Source organism: Triticum dicoccoides, chromosome 5A (genome assembly GCF_002162155.2).
Source record: "Triticum dicoccoides isolate Atlit2015 ecotype Zavitan chromosome 5A, WEW_v2.0, whole genome shotgun sequence".
Lineage (NCBI taxonomy): Eukaryota > Viridiplantae > Streptophyta > Magnoliopsida > Poales > Poaceae > Triticum > Triticum dicoccoides.
Genome location: NC_041388.1, coordinates 147,972,500 through 147,981,802, shown reverse-complemented (window position 1 = coordinate 147,981,802; position 9,303 = coordinate 147,972,500).

The window sequence follows — 9,303 nt, the reverse complement described above, 5'->3', positions numbered from 1 at the left end:
CGCCGGTGCGCCCAGGCGGCGGCAAGGAGCGCGGGTGGCGGCGGAGGAACCGACGCGAGGCGCGGCGCGGGCGGCGGGCGGCGGGCGGCGGGCGGCGAGCTCCGGCGGGCGGCGAGCTCCGGCCGGCGGGCGCGGGCGCGAGGAGGCGCGGGGCGGCGCTGGCGGCTGCGGGCGCGCGGGCCGGGGAGGGCTCCCCGCGGGCCCTGCGGGCTTCGGCGGCGGCGCGGCGAAGTGGGGCGTGGCGCGCAGCGATTGGGCGGGGGGTCGGCGGCGGACGTGTCCGGCCCGGGCGGACGTGTCCGGCCGGCGCGGAGATGATTTTTTTAGGGTTTCGGGGAGAGGGGATATCCGAAAACGGAGGGGGTGTATTTATAGGCATAAGTGGAGCTAGGAGAGTCCAAATGAGGTGCGGTTTTCGGCCACGTGATCGTGATCGAACGCTCTAGGACATGGAGCAGAGTTTGGTGGGTTTTGGGCCAAATTGGAGGGGTGTTGGGCTGCAACACACACGAGGCCTTTTCGGTCCCTCGGTTAACCGTTGGAGTATCAAACGAAGTCCAAATGATACGAAACTTGACAGGCGGTCTACCGGTAGTAAACCAAGGCCGCTTGGCAAGTCTCGGTCCAATCCGGAAATGTTTAATCCCCACACACGAAAGAAAGTTAGAAAAGACCACCGGAGGAGAACGAAGCACCGGAATGCAAAACGGACAACGGGGAAAACGCTCGAATGCGTGAGACGAACACGTATGCAAATGCAATGCACATGATGGCATGATATGAGATGCATGACAACGAAACAACACACGGAGACAAAGACCCGAATCCGAGAAAAATAAATATAACTTAACGCCGGAAATGGCAAGAGTTGGAGTACAAATTGGGAAAGTTACATCCGGGGTGTTACAGTGATGCCTATGTTCATGATCATGACTAGATATTCTCATAACAATGCACTTTTCTATCAATTACTCAGCAGTAATTTGTTGACCCACCGTAATACATGCTATCTTGAGAGAAGCCACTAGTGAAACCTATGGCCCCGGGCCTACTTTACATCATATGAGTTTTCGATCTACAATTCTAGTTTACTATTTATTTTATTTTGCAATCTTTACTTTTCAATCTATACAACAAAAATACCAAAAATATTTACCTTATTATCTTTACCAGATCTCACTTTCATAAGTGACCGTGAAGGGATTGACAACCCCTTTATCGCGTTGGTTGTGAGGTTCTTGTTTGTTTGTGCAGGTACTAGGCGACTTGCGTGTAGTCTCCTACTGGATTGATACCTTGGTTCTAAAAAACTGAGGGAAATACTTACGCTACTTTGCTGCATCACCCTTTCCTCTTCAAGGGAAAACCAACGCATGCTCAAGAGGTAGCAGTCCTTTTCTACAAAAAGGATTGGGCCACCTAGCAGCACCTTATTTACTTTTATTACTTGTTACCCGTTACGAATTACCTTATCACAAAACTATGTGTTACCGATAATTTCAGTGCTTGCAGAGAATACCTTACTGAAAACCGCTTGTCTTTTCCTTCTGCTTCTCGTTGGGTTCGACACTCTTACTTATCGAAAGGACTACGATAGATCCCCTATATTTGTGGGTCATCTAATGCCAGCTGCAGGCCTTTTGAAATGCAAATGGATTTACTTTCCCCGCATGCTTGTGTGCTTTGCCGGGTTCTAACTCGATTTTGCCTTTGCTTTATTTGCCTTTTTTCCTTTGTCGTGTTCCTTTGGCTGCCGCCCTACCAGCCAGACAGCCGCGCTGCGGTCTGTGGCCAGGTCAGGGACTTGTCCATTTAGAAAAGGCAAATTACTTCAGCCACTTAAAGCGTATTCTTGTCAAGCAAGAAGCCGGTAGGCCGGCTGTTGAGCAGCCGGACGGGGGAGGCGAGAGGCCGGCCTAGCCTAAATCAACGTTCTTCCTTAGTCATTTCTCATGTGGACATCGTTTCCGGCCTTTGGCTCTTCCTAGCCGGACAATCGCACTGTGAGCTGTGGCTGGGGCGAACAGAGGGCTTTGGCATCGGCACATTACTTGAGCTGACTTCGAATCATGTCGACTTGGCCAAGTCAGCAATCCCCCAGGCCCGTTGACCGGTGTCAGCTTTCTGGGAACCGGGGTACCCAGACTTGCCTGCCTGCGGCCCACAGCGTGGCTCCCACGACGGGTGAGGGTGTCCTGGATTAGGGGGTGAGGGAGTCCTGGATTAGGGGGTGTTCGGGTAGCCGGACTATACCTTCAGCCGGACTCCTGGACTATGAAGATACAAGATTGAAGACTTCGTCCCGTGTCCGGATGGGACTTTCCTTGGCGTGGAAGGCAAGCTTGGCGATGCGGATATTCAAGATCTCCTACCATTGTAACTGACTCTGTGTAACCCTAACCCTATCCGGTATCTATATAAACCGGAGGGTTGTAGTCCGTAGGCAATCAACTCCATACACAACAATCATACCATAGGCTAGCTTCTAGGGTTTAGCCTCCTTGATCTCGTGGTAGATCTACTCTTGTACTATCCATATCATCAATATTAATCAAGCAGGAGTAGGGTATTACCTCCATCGAGAGGGCCCGAACCTGGGTAAAACAAAGTGTCCCCTGTCTCCTGTTACCATCCGGCCTAGACACACAGTTCGGGACCTCCTACCCGAGATCCGCCAGTTTTGACACTGACATTGGTGCTTTCATTGAGAGTTCCTCTGTGTCGTCGCCTTTAGGCCCGATGGCTCCTTTGATCATCAACAACGATGCGGTCCAGGGTGAGATTTTTCTCCCCGGACAGATCTTTGTCTTCGGCGGCTTCGCACTGCGGGCCAATTCACTTGGCCACCTGGAGCAGATCGAAAGCTACGCCCCTGGCCATCAAGTCAGGTTTGGAAGCCTAAACTACACGGCAGACATCCGCGGAGATTTGATCTTCGACGGATTCGAGCCACAGCCAAGCGCGCCGCACTGTCTCGTGGGGCATGATCTAGCTTTGCCGCCGAACAGTACCCTGGAGGCCACAAACGCACCGACTCTGACCCTTAATTTGGAGCCAGCTGCGCCGATCGAGGGTGAGCGGTTGGACGTCACCTCGGGGGCTGTAATCTCAAAGGCGATCAAGCCAAACGCCAGCCCCGCACTCTGCACGGCCCGTGACTCCAAGGAGCCGGATTCCTCTCCGAAGTCCGAACCCCTCGCGTCCCTGCCGATCGAACCCGATTGGGCGCCAATAATGGAGTTCACCGCCGCGGACATCTTTCAGCACTCGCCCTTCGGCGACATCCTGAATTCTCTAAAGTCTCTCTCTTTATCAGGAGAGCCCTGGCCGGATTACGGTCAGTGAGGATGGGATACGGACGATGAAGAAATTCAAAGCCCACCCACCACCCACTTGGTAGCCACTATCGACAATTTAAATGACGTGCTCAACTGTGACTCCGGAGACATCGATAGCATGTATGACGATGCAGGAGATACCGATGAACCAACGCCCATAGGGCATTGGACAGCCACCTCATCCCATGATGTGTACATGGTGGATACCCCTAAAGGAAGCGACAACAAGGAAAAAGGGGATGGGACGGGAGATCGACCCCCCGAAAAGCAATCAAAGCATCGGCGTAAACGCCGACCCAAGCCCCGCCTCGACAAAAACCCAGCCATAGAGCAGGACGAGCCGGTAGACGACGAGCAGGCCTTAGAGCAACCATCCAAACAGGGAAACACTGATAGAGAAACCGAACATCCCTCCTCCAGCGAAAACGGCATTCCAGACAACCTCACGCCGAATAAACCTATGGAGCAGAAGAATCTCCATGAGAGACTCGTTGCAACTACACGCAGCCTAAAAAAGTAGAAGCGGAAGCTAAAAACAGCGGAAGATGCACTCTGGATTAGATGGAGCAAAGTAACCAATACAACAGATAAGTACGGCGACAGTCGCCGCACTAAAAGCTATCCGAAAAGAAAGCTACTGCCTGAATTCGACGAAGAGGCCCTAGAGCCCTCGCATTCAAAAAATGAAAAAGCCACACGGCCCAGTCAGGTCCATTTATCGATGAGGTCCGCACCTAAATCGGCATGCGACCCACTTAAGGATTCGCATCATGGCCCAGTCAGGTCCATTTATGGGCCAAGAAAGCAAGCTCTCATAAGCAACGCTATGAAGCCATCATCAGAATCCGGCATACCCAAATACAGGGGCGCCGCACCCCCCTATGTTTCACCGATGAGGTCCTGGACTATGAATTCCCAGAGGGATTCAAACCTGTAAACATAGAGGCATATGATGGAACAACAGACCCTGGAGTCTGGATCAAGTATTATATCCTCCACATACACATGGCTAGAGGAGATGATCTCCACGCCATAAAATATCTACCCCTTAAGCTTAAAGGGCCAGCCCGGCATTGGCTTAAAAGCCTTCCGGAAAACAAAATTGGAAGCTGGGAGGAGCTTGAGGATGCTTTCCGAGCAAACTTTCAAGGGACCTATGTCCGTCCTCCGGATGCAGACGATCTTTGTCACATAACTCAACAACCCGGAGAATCAGCCCGACAGTTCTGGAATAGATTCCTCACTAAAAAGAATCAGATAGTCGACTGCCCGGACGCCGAAGCCTTAGCAGCTTTCAGGCATAATGTCCGAGATGAATGGCTCGCCAGACACCTCGGCCAAGAAAAGCCAAGAACAATGGCCGCACTAACAAGCCTCATGACCCGCTTTTGTGTAGGGGAGGACAGCTGGTTGGCAAGGTGCAACCCCAGCGACCCAAATACATCTGAAACCAGGGATGGAAACGGAAAACCGCGGCGCAACAAGGACCGTCGCTGGACTAAGGACAAAAGTCCGAAGAGCACGGCAGTCAATGCCGGATTGAAAGGCTCACGACAAAATCAAGAAAAATCGCCCCCAGGATAATAGGGACGATCCATCCAACCTAAATAAAATCCTGGACAGGATATGTCAGATACACAGTACTCCCAGGAAGCCTGCTAACCATACCCACAGAGACTGCTGGGTTTTCAAACAATCCGGCAGACTCAATGCCGAACACAAGGGGCTCGACACGCCAATCGAAGACGAGGACGAACCCCAAAAGCAGAACACCAGGAAACAAAAGAACTTCCCACAAGAAGTAAAAACAGTGAACTCACTTCACATAACAAAACGTGCGGCGCCCGTAAAGGTACGCACCACACGGCCCAAAGGGTCCTGCCACTGGTTGTCAAAACCGATCATCTTCGATTAGCTAGATTATTCTAGGAATATCAAGAATGTAGGCTGGACTGCCTTGATACTCGATCCAATAATTGGCGGACTCAAGTTTTCAAATGTCCTTATGGACGGCGGCAGTGGACTAAACCTGATATATCAGGATACAATCCAGCACATGAGGATAAACCCAGCAAGAATCCGCCGCAGCAAAACCTCATTTCAAGGGGTAATACCTGGTCCGGACACCCATTGTACGGGTTTTCTCTGGCTCACAGTCACATTCGGCTCTGCCGATAACCTCCGCCGTGAAAAGCTGACCTTCCACATCGTCCCGTTCTCAAGTCGCTATCAAGCACTACTGGGACGCGAAGCTTTCGCTCGCTTTAACGCAATACCGCATTATGCATCTCTTACGCTTAAGATGCCCGATCCACGAGGCATCATCTCTTTGAAGGGGAAGCACTAAAGTGCGCCTCCCCAAGCGGAGGACTATGCGGCCGCTTTGACAGCCCCATAGCAAAATGGCCTCACCGGCCTAAAAACTTCAAAATAGGTCATTTAAAGACCACGAACGTGGATAGACGAGTTCAGCGTAAAATCATCATTGATGCAAGCCTAGAAGCCATATACCCCCGCACTAGGGGCTCCACGCATTTACAATAAGAGACAATAAAGCTCAAACTTATACATCTTACTTTATACTTTGCTTATTTTAAAACTTTTTCAGCACGACCCGTTTTCAACTCAGTTCCTCTCTTTTACAGATGAACGTCGTGCGGCGCCCGTCCAGGATACGGCACAACGTAGACACAGGCGCAGACGTGCAGTAGGGACCCGTCCTAAAGGATTCTTTTTAGATTAAGACCCTGCGTAAACCTTTTTTACTGTCTCTTGTTGCTACACATCCCCTGGTTTTTTCTTTCTAATATAACCAAGGAGGAGGCTGGCGTCTTGGCATATGGTCACGTCAGAATTTTTGCACGTACCTGGACACTAGGGGCTTTTTTTAATAAAGAGTGTTGTTTGGACCACACTCATAAAGACCGAACACCTTAGGGAGTGTTCGGCGTCGCGAGTTTTGGCATTATATGCATCAGCTCCGAATCATGTCTTTGGTCAAATGTTGGGTTGCCCGGCTCCTGAGTTTGGCTACCTTACGTTCCGCTCTATCGGCTAAGGTAGCACCAGGAGAACTACTGCGATTGTGCCCCCGGTTCGGCCAGGGCGAGCACCTCAGTAGAGAAAGCCGAAAACTGACTGTCATGATGTAACGTGAGACTGGTCAGCCACTCGATGACCAATCAGAATCTATCGGATTCCTCCGCTTTAACGAAGGGCCGCTTCCCGGTCAGGCACTTACGCGCCCCGAATTCGGACAAGCGCAGTTGCCACCAAGGAGCTACCTAAAGAGTCTCATTTTCAAACTCCTATGGCTAAGTGAAAGTGTTAAAGCATTATAGTCCGGTTGCCTGGCCTGCTGCGCTATCACCTCCTTTGTAGGACCAAGACGTTGGGTTAAGTGTGAAAATGCGTCTTCTGCGAGCACCCCCGCACTATGTGCGTGGGGGCTGAAGCCAATGACTGCCATCTTTCAGATTCTATATATACATACATACATACATATATATATATATCTTAAAACGGCCGCATAGAAGGTGTTAACAATACTTGGAGGCACAAGTATAAAAAAGGCCAATACAATTTATCAAAATATTACTTTATAATTACATATGCTATCATAACATAGCATCTTTCGGGCACTGCGTCTCTATTACACGAGCGCCTTCAACAACTTCCTCAAAATAGTGCTTGGAAGGTACTCGGCTTTTGTCCGAATCTCGGGACGCAACAACGGTGGTCTCCATCTCTGCCCAGTATGTCTTAACACGGGAAAGAGCCATCCGTGCGCCCTCTATGCATGCTGACCTCTTCATTGCATTTATACGCGGCACCGCGTCAAGGAATTGCTGCACCAAGCTGAAATAACTCTTCGGCTCCGGTCTCCCAGGCCACAGATGACCCATGAAGTACTTCATGGCGAGTCCGGACAATCTATTTAGTTCGGCCCATTGGGCTAGGCGATCGTCCACTGCCAGTGGACGCTTTGGATTGTGGAACCGTGACCAGAAAAGCTTTTCCACTTCGCGATCTTCTAGATCTCGAAAGTGTTCGGTCGCATCAGCAGCACTTGCTGCCCAATCCAGATAGGTGTCCTCCACACTCCACATCCGGTCCAACGGAGAAAACTTCGGATCACAAAACTTCCTCCGCAGCATAAAGGGCTTTCCAGCCGCAATCTGTTCGGCCTGACGCAGCTCCTCTTTCGCAGCTCTCATCGCAGAGCGAGCATCCTTGGCATCGGCAACGGCCTTCTCTAAATCCGTCTGTCTCACCCCGTCTTCTTTCTCAAGAAGTTCGCAACGGTTTGCAGCGCTCTTTAACTTCTCGGCCATCTCTTCTTTTACTTCGGCAGTGAGAAGCCTGTTCGGCTCTCAGCTCTTCAAGGGCCTTATCGGCAGCCGCATCGCTTTTTCTGGCTTGCTCCTTAGCTCGGGCAAGTTCTGCCCTAAGATTCTCCACGGTGGCCGTACCATCTGCATCAAGCACACACATTGTAAGACACTGACATGAATCTCCTCTTGCCTAACGCCGCCCGAAGAATTACATACCTTGAGCCTCATCAAGCCGCTTGTTGACAAGTGCGATGTCGGCATCTGCCACGTCTAGTTGGCGCTTTAGTTCGGCCACATCATCTGTTCGGCTCGATTCCGGACACCTCGCCACCTACATTCAAAGGTGACATCTTAGACCTAGGATTATGATCCTCTGCGTGCCGTCATTTCTTGACAACGCGTAGAGTCTCAGGGGCTACTATCTACACAGGGCGCATCTTATTTATGCGCAACTGACAAAAGTGTACATTATCTAACGTACCTCAAAACCCGTCAGTAAACTTTTGACGGCCTCATGCAACCCGCTTTCTGCGGATGAAATCCTTTCAATCATCGTGCCCATTAATGCACGGTGCTCTTATGAGATAGAAGCTCGCCCCAGCAGAATCTTTAGTTCCTCCGGCCAAGCACCAGACGGTGCCGGACTTGCCCTATGACCTCTTTCGAAGGCCGGACGCGGAGAGCCTTGGGGGGCCACATAGTTATCTTCCGCCCTTGCCGGATTCGGAGAAACCCTCCGCGACGACACCTCAGGGTCGCCCGCCTCGCTAGGCGGTACGGCAGGGGGAGGCGTCCCGCTCTCCATCATCAACGGAAGAAGATCCCCTGAAGATGAGCTCTGCTGAGAAGGGCTGAGGTCCGAGCTATAAGGTAAAATTTTGGTTAGTCTTCTCAGATTTAAATCAAGGATTTCTCTCATCCCTCAAAAGGAAAACCTCTCTTTACTTACGGCTCGCTGGAGGGCTGATCCCCTTGAGGGCGTGGTCCGGCCGAGGAACTCCCCAGCGCGGACCCTCTGACGAGGATTTTCTCCCCCGTTTCGAGGCCATGGTCTCCGGGTCGTCAGAGGCGGCTCTTTTCTTCCCCTTAGGAGAGGAATTGTCGGTTCCTCCCTTCGGAGCAGCCTCCTTCGAGGAGGCCATAGCTTCCTTGTCCTCCCCCTCCAAAGGCATTATCTCCAGCATCCTGACCAGCACGGGATCCGGCCTGGTTTCAGGAAGGGGAGCCGGACACCTGATCAGCTTCGCCGTTGCTATCCACTCCTGTTTAAAAGGACGGCTCTTTTAGGGGCAAGACAATTATACGGATAGAAGGTCCGGGCACAAGGTTGCTCACTTGAGTATCCGCGCGATTGCATCTTAGGCCTACGTCCTTGGTTAAATCCGGACACATCTCTTGTGATCCGAAGAACAGTCTATACATCTCCGCGGGCGTTGCGCCCATAAAATGCTGGAGAGCTCGTGGTCCCTCTGGATTAAACTTCCACAGACGAAGGGAGCGACCTTTGCCGGGCAATGTTCGGCGAATCAGCATGACCTGTGTCACCTTGACCAGGTTGAGGTCTCCTTTTAAGAGATCCCTAATGTGGCCCTGCAACAGGGGCACGTCTTTGGATAACCCCCAATCTAATC